The sequence below is a fragment of the Camelus bactrianus genome, chromosome 19, assembly GCF_048773025.1.
Source record: "Camelus bactrianus isolate YW-2024 breed Bactrian camel chromosome 19, ASM4877302v1, whole genome shotgun sequence".
Taxonomy (NCBI): Eukaryota; Metazoa; Chordata; class Mammalia; order Artiodactyla; family Camelidae; genus Camelus; species Camelus bactrianus.
Window position 1 is genome coordinate 41,229,207 of NC_133557.1, and position 15,510 is coordinate 41,244,716.

Sequence of the window (15,510 nt, forward strand, 5' to 3'; positions counted from 1 at the left end):
TAGAGTACTGGCTTAGCATGCATGAGGTCCTGGGTTCAATCCCAAGTACCTCCAATAAAAAATAAATAAACCTAATCACCTCTCATGAAAACAAAACAAAACTAAACTAAGACACAGTGAGAAGGCAGCCATCTGCAAGCCAGGAAGAGAGCCTTCACAAGAAGCAGACCATGCTGGTACCCTGATCATGGACTGCCCGCTCCCAGAACTGTGAGAAAATTAATTTCTGTTGTTTAAGCTACCCAGTATATGGTATTTTGTTATGGCAGCCCAAGCTGAATTATATAAGTAGTCTTATTATAAAAATTAAGTCATTTAGAATAGAGTGACCATCACTTATCAATTCTGCTTTATTTCATACCGTGCTCCACCCCCACCACCCATCTCTGATTCCAACCATAGCAGCCTTTAGAACTTTTCAGTTCCTTGAACACATCTTATTCTTACGATGTGGCCTTTTCACATGTTTGTCACTATATTTGGGACATGTTTTGCTTAGTTAGCCCATTCTCATTCTTCAGAGTTCAGCTGGCAAAGTTCACTTCCTGACTCTGACCCCATCTGACCTCTATGCAGTTTCTCCTTCTATGCCCTCAGTGCTCATTCATTTTTCAATAAAGCACTTTTTAAAGTTTTTAATTATACACTTATTTTTGTGATTCTCGTATTAATATTTATCTTTCACTCTGGACTTATAAACTCTTGAGGACAGGAAATATATCTTGTTGCTCACTGTACACAGACAATGGCACAATGCCTGGCACATAATAAAAATTTATTGAATCAATGAAAGTTAAATGAGCATCCATAGAGAGATGTGGGCAAAACTAAGGAAGTGAACATGATACCGAAATGGGAGGCCCTAATTTTAATGTGAAGACCAAGAGAAGAACTAACAAAATTAATGAACTTCAAAGAGCTGTTAGCACTCATCTTTAGCATATAGTAGATTTTTCAATACATGAATAAATGAGGGAGGGAGTGGTAGAAGAAGAATGAGAAGTTGTGTTTAAAAGTGTAGGAAATTAATTGCAATTCAAATTTCAGAGAAACCAATAATACATTTTCAAGAAGATGTTCATGGTCAGAAATGTCATATGTGTCACAGAGATCAAGTATGATGAGAACTGAGAATAGGTAACTGGAGTTGTAGTCTATGTAAATTAGTGAAAATAAAAATAAGTAGTTGAGGAATAAGTGAGAAGCAACAAGCCAGAAGCAGTGATTATGGAGTATTCTTTTGAGATGTTTAGAGGCTAACGGGTAAGAAGAGGAGGTAATAGTAGTAAGGATACCAGAGTCAAGGAAAAAATTTTCTAGGAGAGGTGGAATGAAGAGTTTTTAAGAAGGTCAGTGATGAAAAGAAACAGAGAGACAGAGACGGAAGAGAGAAGAACAAATGTTAGATAGACAGAAGTACCAGAGAAAGTAAAACTGTATGGACTCGAAAGTGAGAGAAGTCTTGAACTTAAAATACAGGAAGTACATTTCTTTTGGAATTAATTAGAAAAAGAATGAATAGATGGAAATTCAAAAATGTTTTAATAAAAAGGAAGGAAGTTGAGGGAAGACATATCAAATGACCTCAGTTTCAGAGAAAATAGACAAAATCATCTGCTGAAAGATGCTGATAATTTTGGATCCAAGTGGGGACTTGAAAAAAGACTGGAGAATGTTTAATAGATGATATTTAAGAATTTAAAGTAAGTTTTATTCAGCCACTTTTTTAAAGTACAGAAGTTAGGACAGTTCCATTTTGAAGTCCCTTGGTGAAAGGAAAAGATATTAGGGACACTGGTAAATTAACAATTGCAAAGATTTCAAGAAACTAATCTCTGGAATCTATGAATGTTATTTTGTTTGGTAAAAGGAACTTGGCATATATGATTAAGGATCATGAGATGGGGAAATTATCCTGTATTTTAGTTGGCCCTAAATGTAATCACAGGTAAGAGGGAGACAGACAGACAGATTAAATCACAGAAGAGGATAAAGCAAAGTGATGATTGTGCAGAAATTGGAGTGATGTAGCCAAAAATTGAGAAATGCAGGCGTCCACTAAAAGCTGGATGATTTTTAGGTAAGGAATGGATTTTCTTTTGGAGCCTTACATTTTAGTCATGTAAGAATCCTTTTGGACTTCAGACCTCCAGAACTAAGAATAAATTTCTGTTATTTTTAACCCATTACATTTGTAGTAATTTGTGACAACAGCAATGGGAATAAAGGGAGTAAACCTGAAAATTCAAGACAATAAACGCATCCGTTTCTGAAGTAATTACCTGAATACACTGTAAAAGTTGGATATATTTAAGGTATGATTTCTCAGCTAGCTCCATTTTTTGGATATTATTAATACTTCCATACCCTTACCTAAATATTCATTTCGATTTCTGGTCCTAGCCTTGAGGGTATTCATTTGTGAAATACCCATATATTTTAAGATAGTAAAGAAGGCATTTTTAAAGACCTTTTAAAGAAAATTTAATATAACACCCTTTTAAAATGTATTTGATGACTGAGATTTGTTTGTCTTAGTCCCAGTAAAACATCAGCAGTTCCTTGCTTGATCAGAGGGTAAATGTTTTCACCAAGACGGGGACCAAAGTATACTTGGTCCATATATTTTTGTCCACCATAGCCTAGAGATGTTAGATTAAAAAATGTCAGGTTAGTACTTGTACTTGATTGTGTTTTCACATAATTGCAGTTTGCACCTCTGGACATAACATAAAAATAAGAACTTTCAGCAACTCTGAACAGAGTTCAGAGAGCAACTCCTACCTATTTCAAGCCTACTTTTTATCTCCCACCAGAGAAGTAACAAACTAGATATGGTTCCCTCCCCACAACCTGCTGTCTCCATCAGCTGCCTTCATTCCGGGTTGAAAAGGACTTCCCAGCAGCTCATTGGCCCAAGAGAAAGAAAATTGTTGCTTAGCAACCAACTCCTGACCCCCACAGAACTGGAAAGAGGAAGCTTGTGGGCCAGCCACCTAGTTCTGCCTGTGTCACAGTGAGGAGGAGCTGCTTAGGAGAAGATGAAGCCCTTGTCCCTGCTAATAGACATGTTGATAATTCTTGAGGTCACAATTAAATGTAAGTTTTTCTGTCCTTATGGTTCTCTATGAAGGTCTTTAACATTAAGGGTGGAAGCTAATTGGAAAAATCGTAAGTAACTTCACTATATTTCTAATTAACACCACTTTTGGATAAGTACTTTAAATATTCAATAAGGATAAATAGTAGTGATACTCTCATTTAGGAAAATACCTGGGGATGACATCTCTGTGTGTGTGTGTGTCTGTGTGCGTGTGTGCGTGTGTGTGTGTGTGTGTGTTTGTGTGAGGGTGAGAAGAGAAAAGATCAAGCAAATCTATCAGAAAGGCATTACAGTAATTTTTATAGAGTAGGGGTATTTGAGACAGGTTGTTAAGTTTTGTTAAATCTAGAATATCATGAGGATCTAGTTCTAGAACTTTAAAGGAAAAGAATAGGACTCAAAGAGTAGTAAAGTGCATTAATTTATATTCTTATGATTTCTTATAATCTTTCCACAGTAACAATTATACTTTCAAAGTTTCCATGATTCCTAACTAGTTAACTGTCTTAAATTGGAAATTATTTTCCAGTCTAATTTCTGTGGCCATTTATTGAGTTAATATTTTCCCCTATCCTTAGATAATTTACTCATCATGAATTCAATTTAAGAAATATTTATTTTCATTTAACCCAGAAATTCAAGGTTGGTATAACATCTGAAAGTTAGTTAATATAGCACATCACATCAATAGAATAAATGACAAAGACCACATGATCATCTCAATTGATGCAGGAAGATCACTTGATAAAATTCAACTCCCCTTTTGTATAAAAACACTCAGCTAACTAGGAGTGGAAAGGAACTTGTCAATCTAGTAAAGGGCAGCCTCAAAAAACCTGCACCTAATATATTTAATGATGAAAGACTGAATGCTTCCACCCTGTGGTACCTCTAAAGTTAGGAACAGGACAAGGATGTCCACTTTTGGCATTCCTATTCAATATTGTACTGGTGACTCTAGCCAATGCAATTAGATAAGAAAAAGAAATAAAAGACATCAAGATTGGGAAGGAAGAAAAATTATCTCTATTTACTAAAGACATGATCTTATACAGAAAAACCTAAGGTATCCACTAAAAAACTATTAGAACCGATAAATGAGTTTAGCACAGTTGCAGGGTAAAATATTAATAGATAAAAATCAATTCTATTTCTATATTGTCACAGTGAACAAACCAAAAATGAAATTAACAATTCCATTTACAATAGCATCAAAAAGGATAAAGTACTTAGAAATAAATTTAACAAAAGAAATGCAAAGCTCATATTCTGAAAACTACAAAAATTGTTGAAAGAAATTAAGGAAAAATTTAATAAATGAAAATACTTCCCATGTTCATGGATCAGAAGACTTAATATTGTTAAGATAGCAATACTCTTCAGTTTGATCTACAGATTCAATATAATCCTTATCAAAATCCCAGCTAGCTTCTTTGCAGAAATTAACAAAACAATCTGAAAATTAATATTGAAATGAACATTCTTCTTGAAAGAAAAGAATATAGTTAGAGGACTCATCAATTTCAAAACTTACTGCAAAACTGTGCTAATCAATACAGTGTGGTACTGGCATGAAGATAGACACATAGATCAGTGAAATATCATTGTAAGTTCAGAAATAAATCCTGACATTTATTGTCAGTTGATTTTTGGCAAAGATGCCAGCACATTGAGTTAATGGGGACGGGAAAGAATAATCTCTTCAACATATGATGAGGATAACTAGAGAGCCATCTACCTCACACCAGTTGAACACCTACGTCACACAATATATAAAAATAATTCAGAATGCGTCAAAGACCTAAATATAATAGCTGAAGCTTTAAAACTCTTAGAAGAAAACATAGACATAAATCTTTGTGACCCTGGGTTAGGCAATGATTTCTTACATATGCTACCAAAAGCTCAAGCAAAAAAAAAGAAAAATACATAAACTGGACATCATCAAAATTAATCACGTTTCTGATTCAAAGGGCATCATCAAGAAACTGAAAAGACAACTCACAGAATGGGGAAAAAAAAGTTTGCAAATCATACATTCATTAAGGGTTTAGTATTCAGAATATATAAATGACTCTTACAACTCATCAACAAAATGACAAACAACTCAGTTTTTTTAACTGGTGAAGGAATTGGATAGATGTTCCTCCAAAGAAAACATGCAAATAACCATCAAATGCATGAAAAGATATTCAACATTATTGGTTATTAGGAAAATTCAAATCAAAACCACAGTGAAATAATATATCACACCTATTAGGATGGCTGTAATAAAAAAGGAAAATAACAAGATTGGGCAATGATGTAGAGAAATAGGAATCCTCATACACTTCTAGTGAGAATGTGAAGTGGTAACAGCCACTGTGGAAAACAGTTTGATATTTCCTCAAAAAATTAAATTTATAATTATCGTGAGACCCATCAATTCCACTACTAGGAATATACTCAAGAGAAATGAAAGGCTATGTCCACACTGAAAATTTGTATACAAGTGTTTATAAAAGCTTTATTTATTACAGTTAATAGGTGGAAACAACCTAGATAATGGGTGAGTAGATAAACAAGTGGTGGTATATACATACAATGGAATGTCACTCAACCATGAAAACGGAATGAAGTACATACTACAAGTTGGATGAACCTCAAAAGCATCATGATAAGTGAAAGACGCCAACTACAAAATGTTGTGGGCAACAACGGTGGGCCAGTGACGTGGGTTGGTAAAAGAATTCACCAAGGCAAAGGACAGGAGAAGAGGAAAGAGGTTTATTAGGTTGCACTGCCATAGACAATAGCAGGCCACCCAGGCAAGAGGTGCCTGTGTAAGTGCTGCAGAGAAGTGTGCAGGGTCTTTTACTGGGGGGAGAGGGCTTTGCACACAAGGAGTGGATCAATTTGTGTACAGGTACGTGATTGGTTGTAAGATTTGTCAGGGACTTCTCTGAACAATAGGTTTTACAACTTTGATAAGGGCAGGATGTGAGGCCTAGGCCTATCTCCTGGGGTGATGAGTCCTGCTAGGGCAAACACATATCCAGAGATGTTTTTATCCTGCAGAAATGCAGGTATGCAGAGTGGTCCTGCAGTGGGGAGTCGGGGTTAAGGTGTCGATGGCTCCAGGCACACAGAGAGTGGGGATTTTTATAATTTCAGAGTGGCTTCAGAAAGTGCCAGCAGGCCCCACAAAAAGGCCACCTATTATGTGATTTTTATCATATGTAATATATATGAAATATCCAGCATAGGCAAATCCAGAGACAGAAAGCAGATTAGTGGTTGCCAGTGGATAGGGGAAAAGATACTGGAGAATTACATAATGAATAGAGAGTATACTTCTGGGCTAATGAAAAAGTTTTGAAACTAAAAATAGTTGGTGGTTGTGAATGCACTAAATGTCACTTATTTGTACCCTTTAAAATGGCTACTTCTATGTTATGAATTTCACCTCAGTTTTTTAAAAGGGGTACAGTGCTTTGAAAAACAGTCTTGTAGTTCCTCAAAAGATTAGACATGGAATTACTATATAATCCAGAATTACACCTCTAGGTATATACCTAAGGGAATTGAAAACTTATTTCTATGCAAAAACGTGTGCATGTATGGCAGCATTATTCATAGTAGCCAAAAAATGGGGGAAAAATTAATAACTGCCAAGTGATGAATGAATAAATGAAAGTTGGAATACATCCAATACAATATTGGATGATCGTTGAAAATACTACACTAAGCAAAAGAAACTAGACACAAAAGGCCACATATTGCATGAATTCTCCTATCTCCACAGATATAGGCAAATCCACAGAGACAAAAAGTAGTTTACTAGGGCTGGAAAGTGTAGAGGAATTTGGGAGATTATGGCTAAGGGATACAAGATTATTTTGGGGGTAGTGAAAATGTTCTAAAATTGTAGTGATTGTTGCACAAATCTGCAAATACCCTAAAAGCCACTGAATTGTAATGGAAAAAAAAGAAATATTTAATAAAAGTTATGTGCCAGGAGTATGGGAAATACAGAGTATCTAAGACATAATTCTTATCCTTGAGCAGCTTAGAGTCTAGAAGAAAAAAAAAACAAGTAAACAAGTGAATAAATTGTAAAATGTTGCAGGTATTAAAATAGAGGCATTTGTAAAGTACTGTAGGGCACAAATTGGAAAATGGCCAATTGTACCAGTGTGTGAAGGGGTCAGATGGAGTCAAAAAGGAAATGGCATAAAATAAATCTTGAAAGATTAGGGAGAGTTTGCTAGGCAGGCAAAAGAGAAAAAGAACATTTCAGACCCGGTAGAGGGAAAAAAGACAGGGAGAAATAAAAGAACATGGTCTATAAATAAGTATGCAACTTTGCTGTGGTGTAGGCCATACGATGGAATACAGCAATTCATGAGGCTGGAATGGTAGGCAGGGGCCATGTGTGATAGGCTGTGAAGTTTGGGCTTGCTCCTGGGAGCAGTGGGGAGGCATTTAACAGTTTACTTATTAAAGAACATGAATAGAATTGTGCTTTTAAAAATGGCTTTGGTAATAGAGATGTGGATAATTCTGATGACAGTATAACCAGAAGACTATTGAATGGCCCAAACAAGAAATGACTTAAACCACAGCAATGACAGTGGGGACTGAGGAGCAGACGGATGACAAGACTGAAGAGAACCATGTTCATAGTCCAGAGTGAGAGTGTGACAGGAAGATGGGAATGGCTAGCTGTGCCAGTTGTCAGAAAGTAAGGAAGTGAAGTAAGGGCCAACAGTGACTACTGGATTTAATAGCTGGAGAACTTTAACATATCCAGAAGAGTTTTCTCGGAGAAACAAGGACAAAACCTTATTTCAACTGGTAGAAGTGAACAGCAGGAGACTAAGTAGAGACAGATGAGTACAGAGCTCTTCCTGGATTATGACACTTTGCAGCGTCAGACAAGTTTTCAACAGATCATTTATTGACCACAGGTGTACAGAGATCCAGGGAATTAGTTAATGGGGCAGAAGAAGTTGCTTTACAAACTAGTGCTAAAAGACCTAAGATTCATACATAAAATCAGCCCCTAACCTCATTCCATTTTTTCTCTTCCTGCCTCTATACCCCCAGTTCTCAAGGGAAAACAGATCTGTCCTTTTCCACTCATATATCCCTTACAAGCTTGCCTATTGCCTTTTCATGCATTTTTCACTTGATGCTTAATGGACTTTGATTTCGCCTATGTGAAAATATTGACAGAGGGATGATGCCATAACTGTGTGATTTTCTCTGACTCTGCATTCCTCTAGGGAAAGTTTTTTAAAAGTTACTGACATTATTTTTCCCTTTTAGTAAATCCTCAGGATAAAGTAGTTGATGCTTATGGAAAAAATAAGCAGTGTCCCCCAAAGTATGGCTGAGAAAATGGAAGTAAAACTAACAGTGTGTTTTTTCTCTATCCAGCCTGCCCATCTAGCTGCTGATTTAAGGTAATGTCATGTATATCACTGAGGCAGAAGGAAGACATTGCCGGAAGTTCTGCCTCTAGATCATCCAGGATCCAAGGTTTCTTTACCCTGTCGCTCTTTCTAGTAGTAATTTCTCACTATCATACAACTTCTACAATTAGAAAAATAAAATAAAAAGGTAAAATAAAATAAAATAAAATACAAACTAAAATAGAAAGTTTATAACAACTCTCTCCTCTGATACTCACCCACCCAGCAACAATCTAACCCAGTTGAAAAAGGCGAGTAGCTCATTGATCTCACATTAATCAGAGGTCAGAAAGCAACTGCCTAGCAATCACATCTACATTCCTGGCAGATCCAGAGAGGAGCCACATAAAGGCCAGGTCCCAGACATGTTGCAAAGGACGCTGGGCATAAGCAGTACAAGCAGGCAATGTCTTACTGCTTCAGAAATGTTCTTTCTTTTACCAGTTCTATTATGAACAACCTGTGAAATCTGGGAGTTTTAAATTCCTTTTGCTTTCTTTCAGTTCTTTACATCATACCACTAAATGGGGAAAGAATAAATTGCAAGTATCTGGAGCATCTTTCCTTGCAGAGAAGCAGGAGAGAGCAGATGTGTTTTGGTGGGACCACTGACTACTAGAGAGAAGTTTGATTGCTGTGTTATGTTAGAGATCACTAAGGAAGCTCTTTTGTCTTTTGTGAATTGTCCTGAAACATGTAAGACTTTTTCTTGTATCCATATCCCAGAGTCACCCGAAAGGTTTCTGTATTAACCAATGACTATTACTCTTTGGAACCATCCAGTAGGACAACACTCCATGGGAAGAGGGCAACCCTCAACCTGGGGAAAGCCCAGAAAACAGACTCCCCTGCTGAAGCCAGTAATGCCCTTGCATCAGCTTTATTTCTGGTTACTCAGTCTTCTTTGAGGAACTAGCTTCTTCTATGTCCTTTTGTCATGCCAGTAATCACTCTTCCCAGTTCTACTCCGTTTTCTCCGTACAAAATCTCATATGTCTCTCTTATCCCATACATACCCCAAGAATTCTCTCTGCCTGTGATAGCCCTCTGCCTGCGCCTAACTGATCCTAAGATCTACTCCCCTTCTATTGAGACTGCTTTCTCAAAGAATAGTCCATTGAGTACCAATCCAGTAGCCTCTCTCTGTTCTTACTACTTAACCTCACTGCAGCATTTGACACTATTCACTATATTCTTTTCTCTGCTACCTCTGTAGAATCTTCTTAGGCTCTTTCACTGGCTTGTCTTCCTTAACCCTCACTTTAAATGTTTTGTCCAAAGTTCAGTGCTTAGCTCTCTTAATCTTCATATTCTCTGCTTCTGGCACTCTCTCCCAAGCCCCACAGCTCATTTACATGTGCATTTACACCCTAGACCTTCCCCTCAACCCCTAGACCTGCATATCAGCTGCATGATGGTCATGAACAATGTACGGTCTGCAAACTTCTTAAATTCAACATTTCTTCTCAAAGTTAGTTCCTCTCCTTTGTTTCTTCTCTTCTTAATGGCATCAACATCCCTCCCTGCTCCCTTAGCTCTCAAGCACAAAACCTCAAAACTGTATGATCATAAAGTTAATAATGCACTAAGTATCATCTAATTCAGTGTTTTTTACAGATGATAGGACTGGGGCCCAGGGTGGTGAAACTGATTTACAAGGGTCATTCTGCAAAGCCAGATATGGAGCCAGAACCTCCTAATCCTTTATGATTATTCATTCCTTTATTCTTTCACCAAATCCCGTCTATTCCACAGTGCTTCTCCCTTCTATGCATTTTGACTGTCTCAATTTAGTGTCTTATTTTTGTATTTTTAAACTATGTTTCTTCACTTCTAACCCTCCCCTCTTTTTTGTCGCAATACAGTACTGCTTGGAAAAAATATTCCTAAACCCCAGATTTGATCATGATTTCCCCTGTTCAAGCACCTACTTTATATAGAATAAAGTTCCAACACCTTGTCCAGCAGGCAAAATCCTATGCAGTTAGATCCCAACTTCCTTTCTACTTTGCCTCTACTATACATGGATTATATGTCAACCAGCCAAGCTACGAGCTCCAGTCGGTACGCATAATTCTCTCACTTCTGTCTTTCTCAGACTGTTCTGCAGATAGACTGTCTGCAATTATGGACTGTCTGCTGGAATGGACTGTTATTCCACCTTGTTCCCCATTACTACCATAAATCTACAGCATAATATCCTGCTAATATTTTAAGGTCCATTTCAAGTTCCACTCCTCAAAAAAAACACAGACCTTTCCCAAGCCATTCCTCACAGCACACTGTGTCTTTGTTTTCTTATGCATCACGGTCTCACAATTCAGTTAGTTTTTAACCCCTCGCTAGACTGTCAACTACCTGAATGCAGAGATTGTGTTTTACTTACCTTTAATATTTCCTATAGCTCATTGCAGAACTTGGCACATAGCAGATGCTCAATTAGCACTTGTAAAATAGAATAATAACTAACATCTGTGTGACACTTTAAAATTTATAAAATACATTCCCAAAATCTGTGGAGTAGTTCATGTAAATAATTTTATTATTCCAAATTTACACATTTTTAAAACTCTGAGGTATAAAGTTTAGTAAAACCTGAATCCTCTAGTGGGAATCAAGTTTCATTTTTTGGCTTTTTTATTCCATATCACCTGTTTGTTATTCTAAGTCTGTAGTGTCCAAAGTTGACTGCTCATTATCATATTTACTTGCCTCAGGCTGTTTCTACATCCTACCAAACAGCCAGATGAAAAATGAAAATTCAGTCAATCATCCAAATATTTTAAACTGTAGTCTACTTGTTTGTCTCTGTATAGAACAAGCAGCTAGGTGACAGCATTATTTACTTTTCAAACACTTGTTTTGGCACTATGACAATTACATAAATTCCAACAGTGGCATTTTTTCAGTTTGTTGCTGATTTTGCAATTTTACTGCCATCTAATTTTATTTGTATAGTTTATGGCCAATGAAATATGGCAGGCAAGAAAAACTGGTTTAAGACTTCTTTAAGCCTGCCACACAAACTTGGAGCCAAGGTTACAGTACTGAGATTGAACAGAATATTCTCAGATTGGAAAAAGTGATATATATATACTACAGTTTCCTTCACTGAAAAGTTTAAAAAAAAAATCATCAGCTCTGAAAAACAAGTAGGAGTGCCTTTGATGGAAAAGAACTTAGTAATACCCAAAACACAAAATAAGAAATGGAAATGGATTAAAAGAAACTACTAGACCAAAAAAACAAAAAAAAGAGAAGCAAAATAAAAAACTAAGGAATTACTGGAATCCAGAGAAGTAAGCACAGAGCACCTGATCGGGGCTAGGATTTGTCTCAGCTTGATCCAAGCCCTGTATCTAAACATCAAAGCAGCTTTTCCCCTGAGCAGACAAACTTGGGCTTTGGGTTTAGTGGCTTCACAAGCAAGGAGGACAGAATTTAATCCTCAAGACCTGTGTCCAAAGTGAGGAGTCCAATAGGAGACTTTTTCAACATTAGCCAAAGGCCATGAAGTACTATCCTCTTAGGATAAGGGCAGACCTGAAGTAAATCCACCCCTTCCCAAGTCCAGGGATCTTCGGAGACTTGACACTTCGCAGAGTGGGGAGAAAAGGAAAAGAAAAAACACATTTCTGAGAAGTTGTGATCACAGGCCAGCCCTCCTGGAGATTTGCAGCCTGGGAAATCTCAGGCACCCTGAGCCTAGGGCTGGATCTGAGACGGTGCTGTACTCGCAGTGCCCCAGGCATCTGGCAAAAGCAGATTCATGTTCTCCTCATGGGAAGACAACTTCATTCAAGTAGGTCTAAAAAGAATCTACTCAGATAAGGTTTTCAGTACATAGTAAAAATAACTAAATACTAAAGGAGACCAAGCACCATGAAATGGGGGCATTTTGGGGAGGGCATTTGGTTCTAGAGATGTATGATCCAGCTGTAAATGGCTAGTGATATTCAGGGAGACTTTGTCATGAAAGACTAGCTCCTGTCACAGCCTAACAAGCATATCCTGCAATACCCAGTAACATGAAGTGACTGGTGGCAAGCTGAGGTGATTGTTACAGCGTTCACAGACAGGTTAAGAGGGAAATCCAAGTCCACATGACTACAATCAAGAGCAAAGCATCTGCCTATGCACACACACTCCTGATAATGCCGGAGGAGACACAACAAGCAGGACAAATGGCTGAAGACTTTAAAAATATAAAAAGATTATCCTAAGATGTGTTTGGAGAGGTTACTATACCCATGGAACAAGAGAAGGCCTTAATGAAAGAAAAACTATGAGATATTTTGGAAATGAAATGTATACTGGTTAAAAAAAAGACACCCTCAAGGCTGAAGAGCAAAACTGACAGATTGAAGAAGAGCAATCTGGAGGCTCAAAGATCAGGCTGAGAAACTCTCTTAGATCACAATGCAGATGGAGAGAGAGATAACACATATAGCATAAAGGTTAAAGGACTTACAGGCTCCACCCAAAAGTTACAAAGCCACATAATGGGATTTCCAGAAAGAGAAAATTGAAGCATTTAAGGGAAGAAATAAAGAAATCAAAAAATTCCTCTAATCTGAAAAAAGACTCAAGATTTTATATTAAGTTCCACCCAATACCAAGCAAGAAGACCTAGAAAATAATGTTAAAATCTTAGTATTTCATGGATAATCAGAAAACCGTAAAGGCTTCAAATGAGAAAAAAATATATTATTTACAAGGGAAAAAGCACCATATTGACTTCAAATTCATTAGCAACATTGGATACAAAAAGATACTGAAGAAATATTTTCTTAGTACTGAGGTAAAATGGTTTAGAACCTAGAATTGTATAATCTGACAAGTGTAATGGCAAAATGAGACATTTTCAGACAAGAATGGATTCAGAAAATAGATCAGCCACAAATTTTAGCTGAAATTTTGACTAGAAGATATGCTCCAGCAAAAGAAAACACAAATTCAAAAGAAACACCAAAAATCAATGGTAAGCAAAGAATTCTTTAAGACTTATGATTAATCCAAATAAATGTTTAATTTTTTTAAATAAAAATTAGGTTCATTTTTATAAATCCCTTTCACAGTAGCAACAGAAATTATAAAATAGCTAGGAATCAATTTAATAAAAGTGAAACAAGGTAAATATGTGATGAAAAATACATTTTTCTAAAGACCATTAAACAGAAAATCTAAATAAATCAAGGCTATGTACCAGAATGGATCTCAATATTGTAATATGCCAGGTCTTTGTACATTAACATGTAAATCCAATGCAATTCCAGTGAAAATATCAACACATTTTTTAAATGAATGACAACCTTATTCTAAAATTTACCTAGAAAAGAAATCATGCTAGAATTCCCAAGAAAAGTTTTTAAAAGAGGAACAAGGAAGGTGTGTTGTGTGTGTGTATACAACTAGATTGTAAAATATGCAATTATAAATCTGCAGTAATTAGAGTATTAGCAGAAGAAAAGACAAATAGATCAAGAAAATAAAACAAAGAGTTTTTGAATAGACCAATGTACAAATTGGAATTTAGCCCCTGAAGGGACGTTTTTCAACGCAATGGGTAAAAGACTGACTATAATGAATGCTATTGTGGAATAGTCCATCCATTTAGGGAAAAAAAGTAAGATTCCACTTCATACCAGTCACAAAAATTGATTCAAGCTGGATTAAAAGCTATAAGCAGTAAAAACAAAACTATAAAAATAGCTGAAGGAGATACAGGAGAATGAATGTATATTCAAACGATTGATAAGAAAGCTTTCTTGAACAAGACACACGGACAAAGAAGGGTTATAAGGGAGAAAAGATTGGTAATTTTGACTGCATCAGAATTTAAAACCTCTGTTACAAAGGACACCATGAACAGTCAAAAGGCTAACAACAGACTGAAAAATATATTTACAGCATATACACCACTCAAATAATATCCAGAATATACAAAGAACTCCTAAAGATATATTTATTTTAAAAAGCCTTAATATAGAAATATAGACAAAATATCTAACAGTCATTTCCTTGGAGAGGATATGTCCCTAAATGTGAAAAGATCATTAACCTTGCCAGTAACCATTCAAACAGGAATTAACAATTAAATATCAGCTTTATTCCAATACATTGGCAAAAATTGAAAAGTTTTGGCTAGAGTGAGGGAAAAATAATATTCTGATATACCATGTGTAGAAGTATATGTCAGAATAGCTTTTTGGGGAATGGCAATTTGCCGTTGTCTATTAAAATTTACATTGGGCATATTACTTCTTCAGTGAGAAAATCTATTTATTGTTGTCTAGTATAGTGAACACTTACACATGTTTTACAGGAAACAGGTTCAAGGTTATCCATTACAGTATTGTTTGTAATAGTAAAGTCATTGGAAACATCATAAATGTCTATCCATTAAATGATTAAATGTAACACCATTGTAGAGATGACTCTCTTCCAAACCTAAGATTCTAGATTTTATTTTGTAGTATATCGGAAGTCCTCAGGAATGTAATAATTAAGAAAGAATTCCTATACATAAACATAACTAATTTCTTCTATTCATATTCAATAGATGTTGAACATTACTTCAAGTGCCTACAGTATCAAAGTTACTATACATTTCTAAGATAACATTCATTGCTTTCTACAAATAGGTCTTTATATATTTGCATACAACACACAAAACATATCAAAATACAAAAGCTTTAGGAATTTTCCTATGTTTGGTTAATTTAGTGGTACTAGGTTAAATATCTATCTTTAAACTTCTGTCAGCTTTAATCCCCACTGCATTAATTATTTAAGTAATACTTCCCCAAGTTATACCTTTACATCACTGGAGAAGACAAGACATGGTAAACATAAATACCTTGCCCAAGATCAATTAGTATATCCATTTACAAAGGGAAATAAGGCTAGAATTAAGGACTTATGAATCCTATTGTCTTGCTATACTGATAA